Raw genomic sequence first — 21,334 nt, forward strand, 5'->3', positions numbered from 1 at the left:
AATTTGTTACAGAAAAGAAAATTCTTCCCGCGGGTCTCCGAATTTGTCGGTAACAACCTCAACAAAGGAAGACACATCCCCATGCTCTTGCTTGACTGCAAACAAGTATTCGATCGGGTCTGGCATGATGGGCGTATTTATAAATATTGGCTTGTTCTTGTACGCCTCCCGTACAATTAACTTCAGCACATCCGCCCTCAATAAATTCATCCCCACCGTTCTCGATTGGTACTGGTTGTGGAGATTTGACATCAACACAACCAAATCAGAGGCAATCTTCTTTTCACGGAAGAAAGGAATTCCACCAAGAATCTTGGTAAATAGGTTCCCCATCAAATCGAGCCCTTCCGCGAAATACCTCGGTGTTGTCTTCAACAGGCGGCTAACCTGGACGAAACAAATCACAGCAGTTCGAGGTAAAGCCAATGGCGCCTTTAGCTCATTAAAACCCTTTTTTACCAATAAAAGGGTTTCACCAAGCACCAAACAGCAAGCTTTTAATGCCATCATTAGAAGCGTCTGCTCCTACGCCCTCCCTATTTGGGGCTCTGCCTCACCCAGACAACTGTCCAGGCTTCAATCCACATACATGCGTCTACTAAGATCAGCTTTTAATTTCCCGTGCTATGTTAGAAACAAACAGATCCTAGAGGAAACAAATCTTCCTTCCATTCAATCGGCAGCTATTTCCTACGCTGCAAATCTCCGGGCGTCAGTAGCATCCCACGTAAACCCCAGCATCAACTGTCTTGCCACTCTCAGGTGCAAGAAAACCGAGCGTTCCAGAAGGCCATGCATCCTGACAAATCCTTCCGCTCCCACTTAACCAAAAACTCGAGCTTCGCATATATAGCGGGGAAGTAAAGGATACTGTGATGCAGATTTGGCTAGTGATCTTGTCGAAAGACGATCTACGACGGGCTATATTTTTAACGACGACGGGCTTCAGGGTGGTCCGATATATTGGTGGTATCACGAAGGCAGCGTACTGTTGCTTTATCATCGACAGAGGCCGACTTCATGGCCATAACATCATCTATTTAGGCAGCAACTTGGTTAATACGTCTACAAACTTACAAAATTTATAGTAAAAAGTATAGTACTTTACTGCGACAATAAAAGTGCTATACAAGTAGCATTGAATAACTCATATTCACCTCTCAAAAACACGTGGATATAAAAGGTAAATATAATCGGCAGCGTTTAGAATGCGATAAGATTAAATAGAATTATATTCCAACGAACGAGATGTTAGTAGAGATTTTGACAAAAGGTATTGCTAAAGAAAATCATTTTAATATTTGTAAGTACATATGCACCAAAATGTATGTACAAGTAAACTTTTACTAGTGTCTCCTGGTGGCACCATCTATATGTCGACTAGTGCGTCAGATTTTGCTATCTTTATCGATTGTCCAGTGAGAATTTCATGACATTTCATAGATTGGAAGTGAAGTTATTGCGTTTTAAGTGTCAGTATGTTTGTGTTATCGGTGCGAAAATAAGCTTCGAATAAAGAGCCAACATTACATTTTGTTTTAAAATTGGCAAAACTTTTACCGAAACGTTTCAATTAATAAAAACAAGTTTATGGCGATGATTGCCTATACAGTAGCAGAGCGCACGAGTGGTTTCAGCGTTTTCAAAGCGGTCGTGAGGACATAAATGACGATCAACATGTGGGCCATCGAAACTGTGTGTGAATTCATCAAAAATCAGCCGAAATCATGGAAATGGAATTGGACATCTCCAAAACATCGATTTATCGCATTTTGACCGAACATTTGGGCTTACGAAAGGTGTGTGCATGGTTTGTTCCGCACAAATTGACACACGACCAAAAATTGCTCAGTTCGATCGACGATCGTGACCGATTATTTGACCAAATATCACACTTTATCCATTAACCACTCCCCGAGTTCACTTCATATAGCACTGTGCGACATCTTCCTTTTCGGATTCAGATTCAGATTCATATTTATTTTAAGCATATAAATATACAGAAAATAGCAAAATTAGCAGCACTAGCTCGAGGCCATCAGCTTTACAATTTAATATGATAGTAATAATTGGATGTTATGTCTAAATAATGGATATACATAAATATTATCATTAATATATAAATTGTACAGTTTATATTAAATTAAATGTGCTATGTTACATGTTATAAGAAAGTTAGATATAGTACTTATATTCGACGATGTTATATTAGTTAGCAGTTTCGATGGGAGAGCTGTGCCAAACATCCTTCGTCTTGTATTGGTAAATTGGGGGCATGCATCTAGTATATGTTTTACTGATGTCCTATAGGACCTACAAAAGCAGCAGGATCCGTTTCCATTATTTAACAGGTAATCGTGCGTGATCTGCGTATGACCTAGACCCAACTTATTTTGTCCACCGCCCACTTTGAGAATAAATATTTTTTTAGCGCCCCCATTTTTTTACCTATTTAAAAACCACTATAACTTCAAATTAATTATTGTGACCTATATATGTATAATAACGGAGAATTCTTAACGAAACTTTTACTTTAACCAGCAACTTGAAACCTGAACGCAGTATGTAACATACAACGGCGCTTAGGTCTCAAGTTAACTCTTACGGGCTCCATCTGCCAATAAGAATGATTATTGAAACACAACTTTATAGTATTAAAACAGAGAATCTTTTATTAAAAATAGAACTAAAATAATCGATCCATATATAAAAACCAATGTGAGGGATGAATCTGATGCTGTTTAATAAGTTTGTTAATATCAGGTTCCAATTTACTCAAGAACAGTCGCAAGTCGCCACGTTCGGTAACAAGCAAACGATTTCTATTTTTTGCAAGCAGTGTTGTCACAGCTCTAAATCCACGTTCACACAAATATGACGATGTGAATGCTATCAAGAATCGTTGAACGATTGACCACAATCCAGGGTACAATTGCGAGATCGGTTTTTGTAGCCAAAATTCTTGGTAACCATTTTTGAACTTATTTTTTATTTCCTCGTTTGTTGTCAATTCTATAAGCTCTTCTTCCAGCTGAGGTGACATTGCTGTGTTGAAATTTGAAAACGGATCCAACACCCAGTCTGGTATTTCCAAGTTCAAAATGTCTTGGTATCGTTCGGAGAAGTCAATGTGGAGGTTTTCCAAATGTTGGCAGTAGGCAAACAATTCGTCGTTACCACATGATACAGATAAATTCGGAAAATTGTGAAACTCACGTCTGCCCAGATTTTTTTGTGTAAAAGCAGTTTGGCTGCGAAAGCCGCAACGACGTTTTTTGTTTTAATTAAATTTAGTTTATCGCCTTGCAGTTGGAGATTCATGTCGTTGAACAATTTATACAGGTCTGTCATGTAAACTATATCATTCTTTGATGTTATGAGCTTGTCTTGAAATTCTGTATATTTAGTTTCCAAGAACTCTATTATAACAGAGTCAAACGGGTTGTAGAATCGAGTCAGACAATTGCCTCTTGATAGCCAACGAACTTTAGTATGAAACAACAAACGATTGAAATCCTCGTCATTAGTAACACAAAGCTGATGAAATAATCTATCATTCAAAGAGCTGTTGCGGATTTTATTGACTGCTTTGATGACATATTGCAGTGATTGATATAGTTTTTCACTTAAGTTTCTAGCAACTAAATGTTATCTATGAATAACGCAATGTACACCAAGGACATCTGGAATTTTAATAGCCGGAGCGCCATCCGTAGCAATTGAAATAATATTTTTCAAAGGAATCTCTTTCTTATCGCAAAACTTTTCCAATATATTGAATATGGTTTCGCCTTTTGTATCGGTCTCTAAATTTCTAGCAGATATTAGTTCTTCACATATTTTCTCATCTTTAATAAACCTCACGTAAGACAACAACAATGCTTCATTAGTTGGTAAAGTGGACTCATGGAGCTGAATTGAGAATTGGCTTGTTCTCAGGTGATCGCACAATGATTCTTCAGTGTTTTCAGCCATTTCATCAATTCGTCTTTGCACAGAATTATTACTCAAAGGAATTTTTCGGATAAAAGAGTTCAAAAGCTCAAAACATGCGCATCAGCTACCTACTCGACGTCATTTCGCAAGTGATAAAATAAATTTTTCAAGAGCTCAAAGCATGCGCTACATCAGCTCGAACCTACCTACCCTACACCTTTGCGCATTGATTATAGTTATTATGATAGCAAATGCCCACATACAGATTTGGCAATGGCAATAGCAATACGTTTGACGGTTAATATTCTATAAATTCTATCCTGTCGAGATGCCCCGTTATGAATGAGCGACCGATTGACATGATTTTCATTTTTTCTATATTCAATAAAATAGGACAGATATATGAACTACGCGGAGAGAAATATAGAACCGAGTTTGAGCAATCTTTTAATTCATATTAGTTGATGTTCACAAGTTGTTGTTGAGAGCCGAGAGCTCATGTAGTCGTTGTCTAAGAGGTCTCCTAGCTAAATAAAATTACAAATAACCCCCCAGGCCTCTACACAACGCACAGTGGGTAAAAGCCGAGAAAAATATGTAATTTTTAACTATCTAATTTTAACAAATAATTTATCACGTATTTGCGAATTTACATTTCACTGACATAACAACGTATTTTTAAAGTCAAATAAATATAGAACTCTTGAAAATTGTGAAAAATATTGAGAAAAATATGAGAACAGACGTATGGGGTTTCGACGTTCTATGCAATAAGAAGTGACTTTAAAGTTTATCCTAATATATATGATAATATGTTATAAAATAATTATTTTCATTTCATAGGCCTAATTCATGTCAATTTTGACGAAGTTTTAAAATAAAACCATTTTTTAAACACTTTTACATAAAAATTATAGTTTTGACTATTAGCTACATGTACCTACATAGTCTAGTTAGTCCTAATATTTTATGTACACTTTAAGGGATTTGATAACGAAAAAATGAACTGCGGATACGTGCGGATAAGGATCAAAGATAGCTATAACCTTGTCTGTTGCATATTCATTTTTTTTTCGTTGTTTTGTTTGTTTTTTTTTTATTGTTCGGTTTGCTGCTTAGTTGTTATTTTTTGGAGTTGTCTCTCGTTATACAACAACAACAAAATACTAGTTTAGATGCCTTATATTATTTGAACTAATTACACAGTACAACAGCTAATCTGGGGGGTGAGAAATTCCAAGTCAGGGTGATCGTACTAGGTCAGTATAGTAAAACCCTCAAAGGGTTTGGCGTTCGTATGTGTCGTATGTGATACCGAGAGAAGTGCAAACGGGTGAAAAAAAAATTAACAAAACACGAAATTTTGAAATGGCAAAAGAAATAAAATATTGTGATATTGCAGAAATTTAAAATAATATTAAATACAATCAATAGTCAAGCAGCAATAGATCCTCAAAAATTTGAAATTTATTGCATGAAAACTGCGAGGTATATGTCAGCCTTTATGAATTTTACTATATGCCAATGACGCACAGTGGTTCCATTTGTATGGAGGATAGCGACAAAAATAGTTAGAATAGAGATACTGACCTGCAATATACACAGCATATTTCTGTTCATGCAAGTACGATATTCTGAAAAAATCGCAATTGTATAACGCCCACTTTTCATATTCTACATACATATATAATTCTCACGTTAAAATACCTGAGCATGTGATAAATTTTGTTCCAATTCCCGGATTTATTATTAATAAATAGAAAGGAAAACAGATGTGGCATTTAATTTTATAAAATTAAACAATTTATTTTTTACAATTCAAATAAAATTTTTATTAATTTGGAATAAAAATAAGGACGTTGTAAACCTCAATAAAAAATTCCTTTACGTAATTAGTCTTCCAACAATTCTATTGTAGATTTTAATAATGCGCTTTTCTTTTTGCATGGCAATTTTCGTTGACCTGTAATAAATGGATCTGAGCTCAACAATAACATATTAAGTAAATCCGTATTTGTTGCAATTCGAGAAGTTTTCCTCGTATGTTGAAGCCTATACCTCTTAATATCCTTGTTTTTGGCTTCCGCAGCTTCCTCTGATAGTTCTCCAATGGATATTATTGCACTTTCGATTTCTTCGGAACCATGCACTAGGATCTTGTGAACTGAAGGTGGAAGATAGAACCAAGGGTACTTCTCTACAAGCCCTTTAGCAGTTTCAAGTGCGAATTGCTTAAATTTGTCCGCGTTTATTTTAATCTCAGAGAGAGAGAGTGAGACAACAACAACTAATTCTACATTTATTTATTGACATTACTTGCAAAAACCAATGCTATAACACGCACATTTGATGTACAAAATACACTTTGAAACTAAAAAGTTAGGTTAGTTTAATGAACTTTATTTAGAAACCTGCAAATCCCTGCACATGAACTTAATATTATTTTAAACTATATACTTTTATCAACATTTACACACTAATCCGGTCACTGCATTCGGTTGACAAAGTTACTAAATCTCCAAATACATTTAACAAAGAACAACAAAACTGAATCAAAAAGACACTTCATTAAAATTTGTTATTCTAAAAACAACAGCACAATTTAAAAACTTGTTATTACTGAAAAATAATACTATTACCATCTACTTTAATTTCCATTTTCAGTATTTTTATTAAGACACTTTCTTAAATTAAACTTTTGCAGTTGAATGTACACGTTGCTTTCGCTTTTATTTTTGTCAACTATTTACTTCTGTGCAAGGCCGTACATATGTTGCTTTCACTCAAGAAGTTCCGTTAGAAATAATCAAAACAAACTCAAAATACATAAATTTGATGGCATATGCAACTATTTATTTAGCTACACGCCCAATATATAAACATAGACTTTTTTATTTTTGTCGTATGGGAGGAACCACCGTGTGACGGTACATAAAGTTTTAATGCATGGAAGTAAAATTGTTTCATCCTCTATTTTACCATTGGGCATTAGATATTTTTTATATAAACTACCGGCAAACTCACCTATGATTTGGCGACGACGGAAAATCGGGGAAAAAAGCTTAGTTAACCGGAGATGCGTACAAGCGTGCAGATCGTATTAAAAAGGGAGGCTGGCGCCGTCCGCCAGTCCCTTTTGTTGATTGTGTTTGGTGTCCTCGTGTGTGGTGTGAAAGGTGTGGTGTAGATGATGATGAGTTGGTGTGTGTGGGATGAATATTGGTGTAGAGGTGTGGAGTATGATGTGTGGATGATGTGGATGGTGTAACCGTGTTGAGTATGGTGTGTACGTTATTATATTAAGGGGGGTCAGATGCTCATTTAGCCATCCCGGCCCCCCTAAACGACTGTTTAGTCTAAAAGGCGCTGCAACTGTTGCAGCGTTGCCACAACGCTGCTCAGCCCCGTAGACCGACGAGGTGGTGGTCCAGCCTGCCGACGCCGCAACGAGGTTACGCTTCGCTGGGGCGCGCCACGAGCTGCGGATTGGAAGCGGGGTATGCGGCCGTGCTGGATGGGTGGCCGATTCACTTCGCGTGCCGTGCTGCGATGTAACAGCGTGTGATGCGGCCGGTGGCATATTTGGCACCGCCCTCGTGACTCACACGCTGCAGTTCCATGGGTATGTGACAGGCAGTTATGGCAATGCCCGTGGGCCTGGGCCACTTGCTGCCGTTGCACGGGTCGCATACCCCTAAATATGCCACAATGGTGCAGGCGATGTGGGCGCCGACAGATGGGGCACCTTAGGGCTTCCGTGGTCCGTGATGGGGGTGGTGGTGGTTGGGTGCCACCACGAAGTGCGGATTGAGGGGCCGCTGCAGACGCGGTCGCCAGTACCGGTGCCGTGGTTGTTGCCGGTGCAGTTGCCGGCGTCGTTGCCACCACAGTTCGGGGCGCTGGAGTAGGCATGGTGCGTGGCGCATTGGTAGCCCGAGCTGTTGGCGCGGTTACGACTGGTATATCTACATCCATGGTGATCTATGTATAAATGAGATTGTCAATTAGAAATCTGTCATACAATTAGATATTGGCAATCGTGCCACGATATGTGGCATGAGTGGGCCGTCGTATGGATCGACCATTTTTTGTTAGTTTCCTTTATGGTTTGTTAAGTTTATGTACGGTTTGTTATCTTTATTCACGGTTTGTTATTTTCGGACGGTTGTTATTTTTTAACGGGTTGTTATTGCGTACTTTCTCGTGTTTTATTGGTTTCATTTGGTTCGTTTATTGTGTAGCGATAGTACCGGTTTATTTTTGAGGTTTTCGGATTCGCGATCATCGGAAGTTGGCAGAAAGCATAGCTTCACGAGCGGTCGGGTTAGCGTTCCGTTTTGCGTACGGAGATCAACGATTCGTATGTGACCGTCGGAGCCGTAATGTAGCTTTTCTATGCGGCCAAGCCGCCACTCGGTAGGGGGCAGACAATCATCATGAATGAGGACACAGTCTCCAAGCTTAGGCGCTTGTTCAGGAGTCTTCCAACGGTATCTTTTGTGGAGATCCTTTATATATTCGTCCTTCCATCGGCGGCTGAAATCATGATGGAGAATTTTAATTCGTTCCCATCGATTTAATAGAGATAGCGACTCCACGCCTGGCTCAGGAATGGCCAGGATGGGTGCTCCTTTTAGAAAATGCCCTGGAGTTAAGGCGGTGAAATCTGAGGGGTCTTGCGATAGTACTGTGGGTGGCCGTGAATTGAGAACGGCTTCAATTCGATTTAATAGCGTCGTGAACTCTTCGTAATTGAATTTATAATTTCCAGCTACCCGTTTGAAATGGGTTTTGAAGCTTTTTACAGCGGATTCCCATAAACCGCCCATATGAGGTGCGCTTGGGGGTATAAATTGCCAATTGATACCTTGGGGGGCGTACTTTTGTACGATGTCGGGTGACACTTGTTTTAAGAAATCCACAAATTGCTTTTCTGTGGCTCGTTGAGCTCCAATGAACGTTTTGCCATTATCGCTCATGATCTTTGATGGGTAGCCACGTCGAGCGACGAAGCGAGCAAATGCCGCGAGAAAAGCCTCCGTCGTCAGATTACTACACAGCTCAAGGTGTACTGCCTTTGTCGTGAAACATACAAAGACAGCCACATAGCCTTTCATGAGAGTGGGAGACCTTAACATAGAAGCCTTTACCTGGAAAGGCCCAGCAAAATCAACACCTGTTGTGGTGAAAGGCAGAGCGAAATTGCAGCGTTCCGGTGGAAGTGCTGCCATAATCTGCGTTTGCATCTTCTGCTTGTGCATAGTGCAAATCTTGCACGTGAAGATGCACTTCTTCATTTGCGGCTTAAGACGGGGGATATAATACTCCTGGCGTACCATCTGTTGCATGAGACGATGTTCGGCGTGTAGCATTAAGGTGTGGATGTAGTGGAGGAATAATGTGGCAAATGGTGACCTCTCTGGAATTATTATGGGGTGGCGTTCATTGTATGTTAGGCTCGAATTAGCGAGCCGACCATTGGCACGAAGCAGACCTTTCGTGTCCAGAAATGGGTTGAGAACTAAGAGTGAGCTCTTTTTATCAATCGGCTTCGATTCTCTTAGTGCTGATATATCGCGGCTGAAGTAGCGCGCTTGTGTGTATGCAATTAGTGCGACCTTTGCCTTTTGTAACTCTAGGTGCGACACTGTGTTGCATGGGGAATTTTGTGATCCCTTGATTTTGCTTTTGAGTTGCTCTATAAATTTGAACATATAAGCAACTACTCTGAGAGCTCTTGGAAACGATGAAAATCGTTCAATGATGTCGGTATCATCCAATAATGTATGAAAGGAGGCGATTTTTCGACCTTCTGGGGCGATAATGTTGCGCATGGGGGATTGTGGCCAAGAATCAGGAGATTCTATCAACCATCGGGGGCCATTCCACCAGAGGGTGGTAGTGGCAAGGTGCAGTGGCTTGCACCCTCTTGTGCCTAGATCGGCAGGATTGTCAGCACTGGCTACGTGACGCCAAGTGGCTGATCCCACTAGGTCAAGAATTTGAGACGTTCGGTTAGAAATATACGTCTTCCATGCATGTGGTGGTTTTTCCAACCAGGCTAGTACAATTTCTGAATCGGACCACATATATAGTTTGCATTTTGTCATATTTAAATGCATTTGCACCATGGCTACTAATTTTGAAAGTAGTAGTGCGCCACATAACTCAAGTCGTGGGAGACTTATAGTTTTTAAAGGTGCCACCTTTGCTTTTGCTACTAATAAATGGCTTGTTATCGTGGTATCACTTTGCGTGCGCACATAGATAGTAGCGCAGTATGCCTTTTCTGAGGCGTCACAAAAGCCATGTAATTCGACTTTGTGTTCGGGGGAGTAGTTTACCCATCGTGGAATTTGTATCTGAGAAATGTCATTCAGATTTTTTGCGAACTGGGACCATTTTTCTAAGCGAAGAGGTTTCACTTGTTCGTCCCAGTCGGTTCCATCTAGCCATAATTCTTGTATTAAGATTTTCGCTTGGATCATAATTGGCGAAAGCCATCCTGCGGGGTCGAAAAGTTTTGCCACCGAGGATAAAATCTGTCTTTTCGTTATGGCTGATAATGCGGATATGGACTCTGTCGTGTATGAGAACTGGTCTGATATCGCATTCCATTGGATGCCTAATGTTTTTGTTGTACTTTCCTTTTCGAAAATAAGGAAATTAGTGTCCAACAAATTTTCTTTTGGTATATTTTTTAATATACTTGGGTGATTCGCCGTAATCTTTTTTAATGGAAACCCTGCGGATGTGAGGGCTTGGATTACTTGTGATAATGATTCGTATGCTTGTGGAAGACTGTGACTTCCAGACAGAATATCGTCTACATACGTTTGTGTTTTTAACACCTGGGTCGCCAGAGGAAATTCTGACTTGGTGTTTTCTGCCAATTCGTGGAGCGTTCGAATGGCTAAATATGGGGCACAGTTTACGCCAAAGGTAACTGTTTTTAATTTAAAGTCGCGCAAAGGACTGATGGGGGATCTTCGGAACATAATACGTTGAAAATCTTGATCGTCTTTATGTACGCCTATTTGCCGATACATTTTTTCAACGTCCCCATTGAATACGTATTTGTATATACGCCAGTTTAGAATAAGCAGCATTAAATCAGGTTGGAGCGTGGGTCCCGTAAACAGGATATCGTTTAGGGAATTCCCCGAGCTAGTGGATCTTGTGGCGTTGAAAACAACTCTTACTTTAGTTGTTTTTTTTATCTGGCTTTACTACTGCATGATGTGGCAAGTAAAAGGAGTAGTATTTGCCGTTGACGATTTTCTCCCCTGGGTTTACTTCCTCCATATGATCTAAATGGAGGTATTCTTCTAACACACCATCATATTCAGATTTGAGTTCGCCCTTTTTAAGTAGGTTTCTTTCCATACTTAGAAACTGCTGTATTGCAGAGGTGCGAGAGTGACCTAAGGCGAGTGTGTTAGGAAATTGTTGCTTAAGTGGTAGTCGTACGACGTACCGACCATTTTCTGATCTAGTAGTTGTGGCTTTGTAAAAATCCTCACAATACTGATCTTCAGGGATTGTGACTGATATGGGGGGGAGTTCTTCTAGTTCCCAAAATTTTCTCAATTGTGAATTAAGGTATTCATTTGAGACTTCCTCAACTTGAGTTGTTAATGTTGTAACTGGTTCCGCAACTAGTCCGCTTAGGACCCATCCGAAAATGGTATTTTGCGCCAGAAGTGTTTTGTTAATTTTCTCAATACCTTCGAGAATAATTTGTGGTATGAGATCGCTGCCTAATAGTAGATCTATTTGAGCGGGGGTGTTGCAATTTGGGTCTGCTAGCTTTAGGTGTGAAACCTTTTGCCAATGCTTGCTATTTATATGATAGCTTGGTAGCATGTTGGTTAATTGCGGTAAGACAATAGCTTCTGCTTGTATGCGCTTATCCGCTTTGGGGGAAAAGAGGGTAATGGCGCAGATTTTATTTGAGTTTTGAACAACTCTTCCGCCCATTCCCGTGATTTCAAAGTTGGCCAGTTTTGTCGGTAACTGTAGCCTGTTTTGTTCCCTAGACGCTATAAAGGATCGTTGTGATCCCTGGTCAATTAAGGCTCTGAGTTTAAACAGTTCTCCTCGGTGCTCGATGGAGACAACTGCTGTGGGTAAAAGTACCCTACTGTGATTTTCGCTATGTAGCGATTGGGTTTTTAACGCCTTTGAGCAGCATGGTGCTTCTTGGCAGTTTTCAGAATTTGTTGTGGCAACTAATCCTGTTGCTCGTTTAACGTTTGCATTGTTTGGGGGTAAGCTGGAAAAATTGGTTATATGTAACATAGAATGATGTCTTTTATGGCAATAAACGCAATTAAATTTGCTTTCGCAATCTTTAAGCGTATGCGCATGCGACATACAATTGGTACATAATTTTTTCGATCTTACGAAATTGTTTCGATCGCTAACATTCATTTTTTTGAATTTTTCGCATAATTTTAATTTGACCTCCTCTGCACACCTCCTCTGCACAGTTCGCATGACGTATGTTTATATTGTTCGGATGTGAACGATTGATTTTTAAAAAAGCTTCTATTTAAATTATTGTGGCTACTTGCTTGGGGTCTATTGAAGCTTCTATTGAGGTCGTTTTGAACGTTTTTCGTTCTGACTAGTTTTTTATCTACCCTTTCTGCAATTTCGTATTGGGTAGTAAGGAATTCTTTCATTTGCTGCCACGTTGGGCACTTTCTTCGCGATGAGAGCGATTGCTCCCACAAAAGTAACGATTTTTCTGGTAATGCAGCTGTGCATATGTTTACCAGAATGGGGTCCCAATTATCTGTGGGAATATTCTGTGTCGATAAAACCGACAAACAATTTGAAACAGTGGATTGAAGCTTTATAAACTCTTCACTTGTTTCTTTCTGAATTTTTGGTAAATTCATTAATATCGTCACCTGTTTGTCGACCAGTATTCTTTCGTTTTCATAACGTGCTTTTAGAGCTTCCCAAGCAAAATTAAAATTTTCGTCATTGAGAGCGAACTGTTTCACTATTACGCCTGCCTGACCTTTGGTTTTGTATCTGAGGTGATACAATTTCTGCGCTTGTGATAATTTAGGATGGTTTATGTACACAGCTGTAAACATGTCCCGGAAGGATGGCCACTGTTCATAACCACCATGAAATATATCTGTATCACATATTGGCACTTTGAGGTGAATGCCTGAACTTGCCTCTTGGGCTTGTCTTTGTGGCAGCTCTACTCTCGGTTGTGGAGTAGGTGCAATTGCTCTTAATAGCTTGAGTTGATCAGAAATCATTGCTTTTGTGTCTTCGAACTGGTCTAGGCAGTGTTCATACTTGGTGTAAGCTGATGATTTAAAATTTTCGGGTAGATCTGAGTCGTCAGATTCTACGATTGCGTCATATGCCGCTTGGAGACGTGACCAAAAATTGTCTAAATTGTCTTTTTTAATTTCTAAGACCGATTCCGAATTGTCTTGAATCGGTGAAGTTGAAAATCAAGTGCAGTATCGTATCAAACTGTCACTCTCAGCAATGAATTTTGTATAAGAGATATCTTTACCCCTCTTTAGTTTTGTAGCACCTTGCTTTGAGCGTGTAGCTTCAGCCGGTGTACACGGACTTTTTTCGTCTGAAATCATTTTTAGAACTTTTAGCAACTGAGTTGTTTTAGATTCCTTTGAGTCTGAGCTCATTTAAAAGATGTAAGTATATAATAAATCAAAACGTCTTAGTAAAAACTAGACTTGTAGCTAATTAGAAAAAGTTTCGTATATCAGATTTTGAATTGAAGACTCTTTTGTATGTAAGAGTTTCAAACACGGAAATAAAACCAAGGGCTTTTTGATAAACCGAGATTTTAAAAATATTTTCGTATATATATGTATTTATATACATATATGATCAGACGAGAACTCTTTTAAGTAAATAAGAGTTTTTAAATGAAATAAATAATTAATCGCTTAAATTTGATTTAATTATTTATTAGCGACCGGAAATATTTTATGTGTTTTGATTTTATGTGTATATTTCTTTTATATATATTTGATGTCCAAATTTCCTATAGGGTATACCTATAGGTGGATCTTTTATTTATTATGTGCTAATGAGCGCTCGTTTTAGAGATCACTGCACTTTGTACATATGCATGTATGTACATATGTATTACGCTTTTGGTTTTTTATGCAATCCTGCTTGTTTTTGTTGCTCAAAAATCAAGGGGTATTGCGGGAATATGCCAATGTGGACTTTGAATATATTTTATACGCAATCCTGCTTGGTTTTGTTAGACGAAAACCAAGGGGTATCGCGGAATATATGCCAATGTGGACTTTGAAGCAATGAGCGTATCTACATATGAGACAATACACTTTTGTACAATATTTAATTATGAAAAGAAAGTTGTTATGAAACAAACAATCTTTTTGTTATATAATTTGTACCCGATGTCGATCGGGTATACTTTTCCGTATATATTGAATATATGATATTTATATGCGCCCGTATGTGCATATATATATACGCATGTATGTAAAAATGTATATGTGTCCGTACGAAGAAAACCACGAAAGAGAATTAACCGACCGCAGGTAATTTTCTCAAGTTCACTCGTTTTTCTGTATATATGTATATTCTTATATTGCGCCGCATATACTTATACATGTATATGTATATATACATGTAATATGTATGTTCGGAGTGGTAATAAGCCGCGAAAGGAGAATTTAATAATTTTTGTAGGTATATGTATGTATGTGTATTTGAAAAATATAGATGTGAATATGAGTAAATATACGTATTAATTGGTTGAAATAATAAATGAGCAAGTTATGCTCTCTGTATGTAATATGAATATATGGTTTGGGACATATATGTATGTATTTATAATATAAAAAATGTTATGTTGCCATATGCTTTTATTTTTATTTTTGCTTACGATTGCCGTAGCTTATTTTAAGCAATCCTGCTTATACTTGTTTAAGTATAAGGGGTATTGCTGGAAAATTGTGCAAGTCGATACTTGAAAAAGTTTTGTTTTTTGTTTTCGGGATAGGTTTTGTGTTATAACACAACGGTAAGCATTTACCGGCAATCAATAATCCTCTATATACAGTACCAAACTGCTTTGTTAGCGGTTTTTCGGTTGTTACCGGAAAATAAACCGAATGCCGAAAACAGTTTGGTAACGGTTTCTCTTTTCTCTCTTCTGGCCGGAATTTTTGTCAGAACCGCAAATTTAATTTTGGATTGTTTTTTTTTCATACATATATGTTTATGAAATATGAATATTAAAAGGAAACGATACAACTCACTTTGATGTCCGCCAGGGGCTTTTGGGGATAAAATTGTATGAGTGTATGTGCCCTAATTTGCGTTTACCTGTGCCTATGCTTGTGCCTGTGCTTGTGCCTGTGATTGTGCCTGTGCTTGTGCGTGTGCTTCTGCCTGTTTTTCCTTTCCCCAGTCCTTTTGCTGCTGGTGTTGTTATTGTGTTTTCTTAGCTCCTCTTTGTCTCAATTTATTTTATTATTTCCACAGCGCTGTGTTGTCTGCCACCTCACTTTTTTTTATTATTTGGTTTTGCTTCTAGTTTCACCATACATACATATGTATGTATATTTTATGTGTAATTAACCGCACCGCAACTTTTGTCACCTCACTTTTATTCTTTGTACCTGCACTTTTGTTCTGTTCACACTTCACACTTTTGCCGACATATACTATATGCACCTATGTATGTATATGATCTTTTGTATATAAATTTTATCTTGCTTTATTTAATTTTTTTTTTTTTTTTTATTCGGTTTTCCTTTTCCTTTCACTTTGTTTCACCGCTTTGCCTTATTTTATTTTTTTTGTTTCCAAACTTTGTCCACAGGTTTTCACTTTTGGTTTTTTTTTTTTTTTTTTACACTACCGGTTTTGTTCTACCGGGACTTTCCTTTTTTTTTTGTTTTGGTCACCAACGGTCAGTTGTTACCGTTTTCCACACCATATGCGTATGTATATTGTTCTATCGGGACTTTTTATCGGTCACCAATGGCCACCGTTTTTCACTTTTTTCTCACTTTTTTTTTTTTGTTGTTTGGCCCACTGCACTTTTTGTATGTTTTTTTTTTTTTCTTTTTCACTTTGCACGTTTGTTCACTGTATGATTATATGTTATGCATTTTTATACATAAATATATTTTTATATTATATTTTCGTTTTGCCAACTTTTGTCACCATTCGTTTTTTTTTTTTTTTTTAAGTTTTGTCATTACCGGTTTTCTCCGCCGTGATTAATTTTTTACCGCGCGACCGCGATTATTTTATTGTTTTATTGACGCGTGACCGTAATTAATTTTAATTTTTTTTCTTTTTGTTTATCACTTTGTGCCGTCCGGTACGGCTCGAAGGACCATAGATATTTTTTATATAAACTACCGGCAAACTCACCTATGATTTGGCGACGACGGAAAATCGGGGAAAAAAGCTTAGTTAACCGGAGATGCGTACAAGCGTGCAGATCGTATTAAAAAGGGAGGCTGGCGCCGTCCGCCAGTCCCTTTTGTTGATTGTGTTTGGTGTCCTCGTGTGTGGTGTGAAAGGTGTGGTGTAGATGATGATGAGTTGGTGTGTGTGGGATGAATATTGGTGTAGAGGTGTGGAGTATGATGTGTGGATGATGTGGATGGTGTAACCGTGTTGAGTATGGTGTGTACGTTATTATATTAAGGGGGGTCAGATGCTCATTTAGCCAGGCATGCTATCAGAGGACGCTCAAGAAGCTCGCAATAAAGATTACAAGAAATATAGGCTTAATTATTCTAGAAAATGCGACAGAATTTCTACAAATCAAGATGTAATGCACTTGCTTTTAACTTCATCGGATCCTTTTATTAATGGTTTCAGAACAAATCCCAAAAATAAAACTTTAGAATTGGACGATGATGTTAAAAAATTACTTGTTGAATAAATAATTAATAATATATGATCATTTTTGAATATTTATTGGTTATGTTATATGGGAGGTGGGCGTAGTTATGGGCGGACTTGTTTCATTTTTAGAGAAATAATAATTTTTATTGTTTCAAATCCGTTTGACATTTTTTAACAGTCTAGCTGTGATAACAGCGAAAATATTGCAACTTTTGCGATTATATTATATGCAAGATGGGCGTAATTGTGGGCGGACAAGCTTATATTTACAAAATATTACACTGTAGAAAATTTTGTTACTGTAGGATGATTTTTGATTATTGTGTTATATGGGAGGTGGGCGTGGTTGTGGGCGGATTTTAACAATTTTTTTTTTTTCATCTAATTTGGCAATATGAGAGATGTGTGCCAAATTTCAAAGCCCTACCTCGATTCCTTCTATTTTTTGCCGCGGCTTGTAAGAAGCGGCACCACTGTGCAACGCCCCCATTTTCTTTCTGGGTCTCTTACCGCCCCCCTTGACACCTGCAGCGCCCACATGGGGGCGTTATCGCCCACTTTGGGAAACACTGACGAAGCCTTGTGAATAACAAAATGTATAAATGTTTGGAGTTCGTGGGGTATATAGGCTTTGCTCTGGTAGGATTAATTGCCGCATAATGATGAACGTATTCATTCCATTTCAACAGGGACTTGTTATGTACGTACTGCTTTATTAGACGTTTTAAGTCAGCTTTTTCAAGAGCGTCAAAGCACAGAACCGTTTCTTCATGAATACTTTTCGCCACAGAATCGGCGAATTCATTGCCCTGAATTCCACAGTGACCAGGTATCCACATAAATTTCATTTTATTTGCGTGCTTGGTGAGCAGATCATGAACGTAAGTTACTAAGACATTGACTGTCTGTACAAATGCAGAATTTACCCTTGGTTTTGGATGCTATTAGAGCAGCTTGATAGATAGCAAAGATTTCACTGGTGAATATAGAGCGGTGATTGTGCAGCAAACCTTTTTTCAAAACCCGTAAATCCTCCGATATAACTGCGAAGGACGTTAAGTAGTTAGTTTTTGAGCCATCCGTAAATATAAATTTGAACGATTTTAAGTATAACTCTAGTTTGGTCTCGAGGAAAACTTGCTGGTAGATAGGGGCACAGGTATTTTGCTTTTGATAATCCTGAAGGCAATTAGTAAATGACGAGGCCGAAAGATTCCAAGATGGGTATGTACTGTGAGCTGTAGTGCCGAGAGCCTCTTTGGGAAGCGTTTCCTATTTATAGCATTGAGTATATTTTTATACAGGTTGGATTTATTGCAGGATAAAACTTTGCATATAAGTCCAGCGGTCATATATTCCACCCGTTCCGTGAGGTCAGGAAGTCCGGATTCAGCCAAAATGTTACAAACTGGAGTAGTGGTGAAGGCACGTGGGCTTTTCCGAACAGCTGCGTGATATGGAGCACAAAGAAGATTCAAGTTGCTTTTGGCACAGCTTTCATAAAGTGGTAGAGCGTAATCAATTACCGACAAAAATAACGATTTAACAATATTAGGAAGAGTAGAAGTATGTACAAAGGACTTTTTTGAGGAAAAGTATTTTACAATGCTAAGGCGGTTTAATAGTTTCTTTTCTAATATAATTGCAATGGAACTTAAAAGTATATTTACTATCAAAGAAAACTCCCAATATCTTCAAATCATTAACATTATTTATAGGTACATTTTTATAAGATAGTCTTACATCTGAACAGCGCTTCTTTGGACAAATATGCAGGACATTGCATTTCTCATATGATATAATCGCTCCTGATTCAAGCGACCATACAGAAATATAATCAATGATTTTACTGAAAATGGTTCTCACCGATACTAAATTATCAAGTTTAGTAAATATCAGAACATCATCTGCGTAAATATTGTGATTTATATTGTACTTATGTATTATTTTGCTAATTTCTTCAAACGCGATAACAAATAAAACCACCGAGAGAGGCGAACCTTGCGGAATCCCATTTTTTAAGTTGTATATGTCGGAAAAAGCGCCGTTTATCTTAACTATAAATCTTCGGTTAATTAAAAAACTTTTAACAAAATTGTAGATTTTAGAGCCAACTGCCCATTTCCTTAATTGTCTTAGAACAATGTGTGCCCCGATACAATCGAAGGCCTTTTCGAAGTCTAGGGAAAGTGCTGTAATATGTTTCTTACTAGACAGGTCGAAAGATAATAGAGCGTCGATTGTGCTATGGCCTTTTTTAAAGGCAGCCTGATTAGGGTTTAGCAATTTATGTTTAGAAGTAAACCACATTAGTCGGTTAGCAACTATTTTCTCGAGAACTTTGGTGTTGCAAGGCAATAAAGAAACCGGGCGGAAGCTGGGCAGCTGATCTGCTGGTTTGTTAGGCTTTCGAATAGGGATTATACACCCACATTTCCAACTTTGAGGAATTCTGTCAAAAGGGAAAATGGCGTTGTATAGGTTTAATAGCCTAGTTTTAGTAGAATCAGATATATTTTTAATCATTACATAGCTAATCCTGTCGTAGCCAGGAGCGGGGCCTTTGGCCTTGTTCAAAAAATTATTGACCTCTTGGATGGTGATAGGCTTGTCAATCTCTTTAGCTGAGCGAATAATATTTTGTGGGGGGCGATATATTTCGTTTAAAATTCTGGATTTTTGAACAACAAAGTCGTGAGGGAAATTTTTATTATCGGAATAACTAGACCAGTGATTTGCAAATGAGTTAGCAATTTCTTTTGCACAAGAAATGAGATTATTGTTTATTATAAGTTGTGGAGCCGTAAAATTATTGTTAGAGCCCGACAGCTTTTTTATACTTTTCCATATTTCTTTAGGAGAAGATAATGGATTGATGTTACTAGTGATGTTTATAAAGCATTCTTTTTTCGCTCTTTTTGCACAAAGTTTAAATTTGGCGTTTGCTGCCTTATATACCATATACCTTATATACCATATACCTCGCCACACAGCAATTTGTATTTTTCCCAATCTGCTTTATCAGTTTTAAATCTTGGTATGTGAACAGTCTTAGTTTTTATTTTACCATTTAGGTGGAAAATTATCGGGTAGTGGTCACTGCCACAGAGATTATCTAAAATTCTCCAAGAAAGGAGTGGGAAAATGCTGGTGGTAGATATCGTGATATCAACATGCGTGAATGACTGATGTGTGGAAAAGTGTGTCGGAGATTTGTCGTTTAAGACAGTTAAGTCTTGGGAAGAAATTAGTTCTTCAATTGCTTTACCCCTCTTGTTTTGTTTGGAGGATCCCCAAAGTGGGCTCCAAGCATTGACATCTCCACAGATAATAATTGGTTGAGGCATTAAAGTTAGAACAGATTTAAACTCCCGTATATCGAAATCCTTACCAGGTGGAAAATATACGCATACCACCGTTAATGTAATGCTACTGGATTTAATTTCAAGCGCAATAGTGTTTAAGTTTGTTTCGATGTCGATTCTTCTATGCCAAATGCCTTTTTTTATAAGCACACCAGTCCCGTGTATATTTGTGTTACTTAAGTTGTGGAAGAAAGCTACGTAAAGTGAAGGCGGAATGGGATTATTATGTAAGCCCAGGTGAGTTTCTTGTAAAGCTATAAGGTCGGGCTTAAAATCTGAGATAAGCAGTAGAAGCTCATGATAATTATTAAAAAAACCGTTCATATTCCATTGTAGAAAATTGAACCTAAATTTATAATAAAGAAAGAGAGACTATGTAATTGAAATTTTTACTAAGTGTACTGAGATTCTGAATCATTCATCAGAAGAGTTTGACATGTTAAATAATTGAGTGAGGGAAAGAACTTTGTTAAGAGATGGCAGTAGAGAGTAATTAATATTTGTGAAACTGTAGTCAGTGATTGCTTTGGAATTATGAAGAGAGTCACATGAATTATAATCATCCATATCGGCTAGAAATGTGCCATTGATGCTTTTTGATTTTTCAAGAGAAATACTCTCTTCATTATATTGTTGATTAGCTAAGCTGTTTCTTGTAAAAAGTGATGTTTGATCGTTGGAGACTTTTAGGTTTGTAAAGTTATTTCGTGTAGTATTTAATGATTTGGTGTTGTTGTTATCTGTGTTTACTATTGTTTTTGAAGCAGAGGTACTCTGTGTAATGTGAGATCGTGAAGTTTCTGCTGAATGAAGAGTAAGACTTTGAGAGGTCATTTGTTTATTATTAAATGAATTTTGATTGTCCTTTTCTTTATTTAATATTGTTATTGGAGTAGAGGTACTTTGTGTAATGTGAGCTCGTGAAGGTTCTGCTGAATGAAGAGTAAGACTTTGAGAAGTCGTTTGTTTCTTATTAAATGAATTATGATTGTCGTTTTCTTTATTTAATATTGTTATTGGAGTATAGGTACTTTGTGTAGTACTAACGTGGGAAGATTCTGTTGATGAAAGGGCAGCGGCGTAGGATATTGGAGAATTAACTGGGGGTATTGTTATTTGCGTGC

General features: G+C 37.9%; 1 protein-coding gene across 13 annotated transcripts in view; it reads right to left on the reverse strand.

Annotated features, from left to right (window-relative positions):
- The window catches only part of LOC105225538 (tubulin polyglutamylase TTLL5), a 274,158-nt gene that overhangs the window by 40,685 nt on the left and 212,139 nt on the right, over positions 1–21,334 (reverse strand). Inside the window, exon 1 of one of the 13 annotated variants that reach the window (XR_007421870.1) lies at positions 6,961–11,045. The exons of the other annotated variants lie outside the window; for them this stretch is intronic. The gene's annotated coding sequence lies outside the window, so the exon portion shown is untranslated. Of the gene's footprint in view, positions 1–6,960; positions 11,046–21,334 lie in introns of those variants that run through there. 13 annotated transcript variants of the gene reach the window in all.

Source organism: Bactrocera dorsalis, chromosome 2 (genome assembly GCF_023373825.1).
Source record: "Bactrocera dorsalis isolate Fly_Bdor chromosome 2, ASM2337382v1, whole genome shotgun sequence".
Lineage (NCBI taxonomy): Eukaryota > Metazoa > Arthropoda > Insecta > Diptera > Tephritidae > Bactrocera > Bactrocera dorsalis.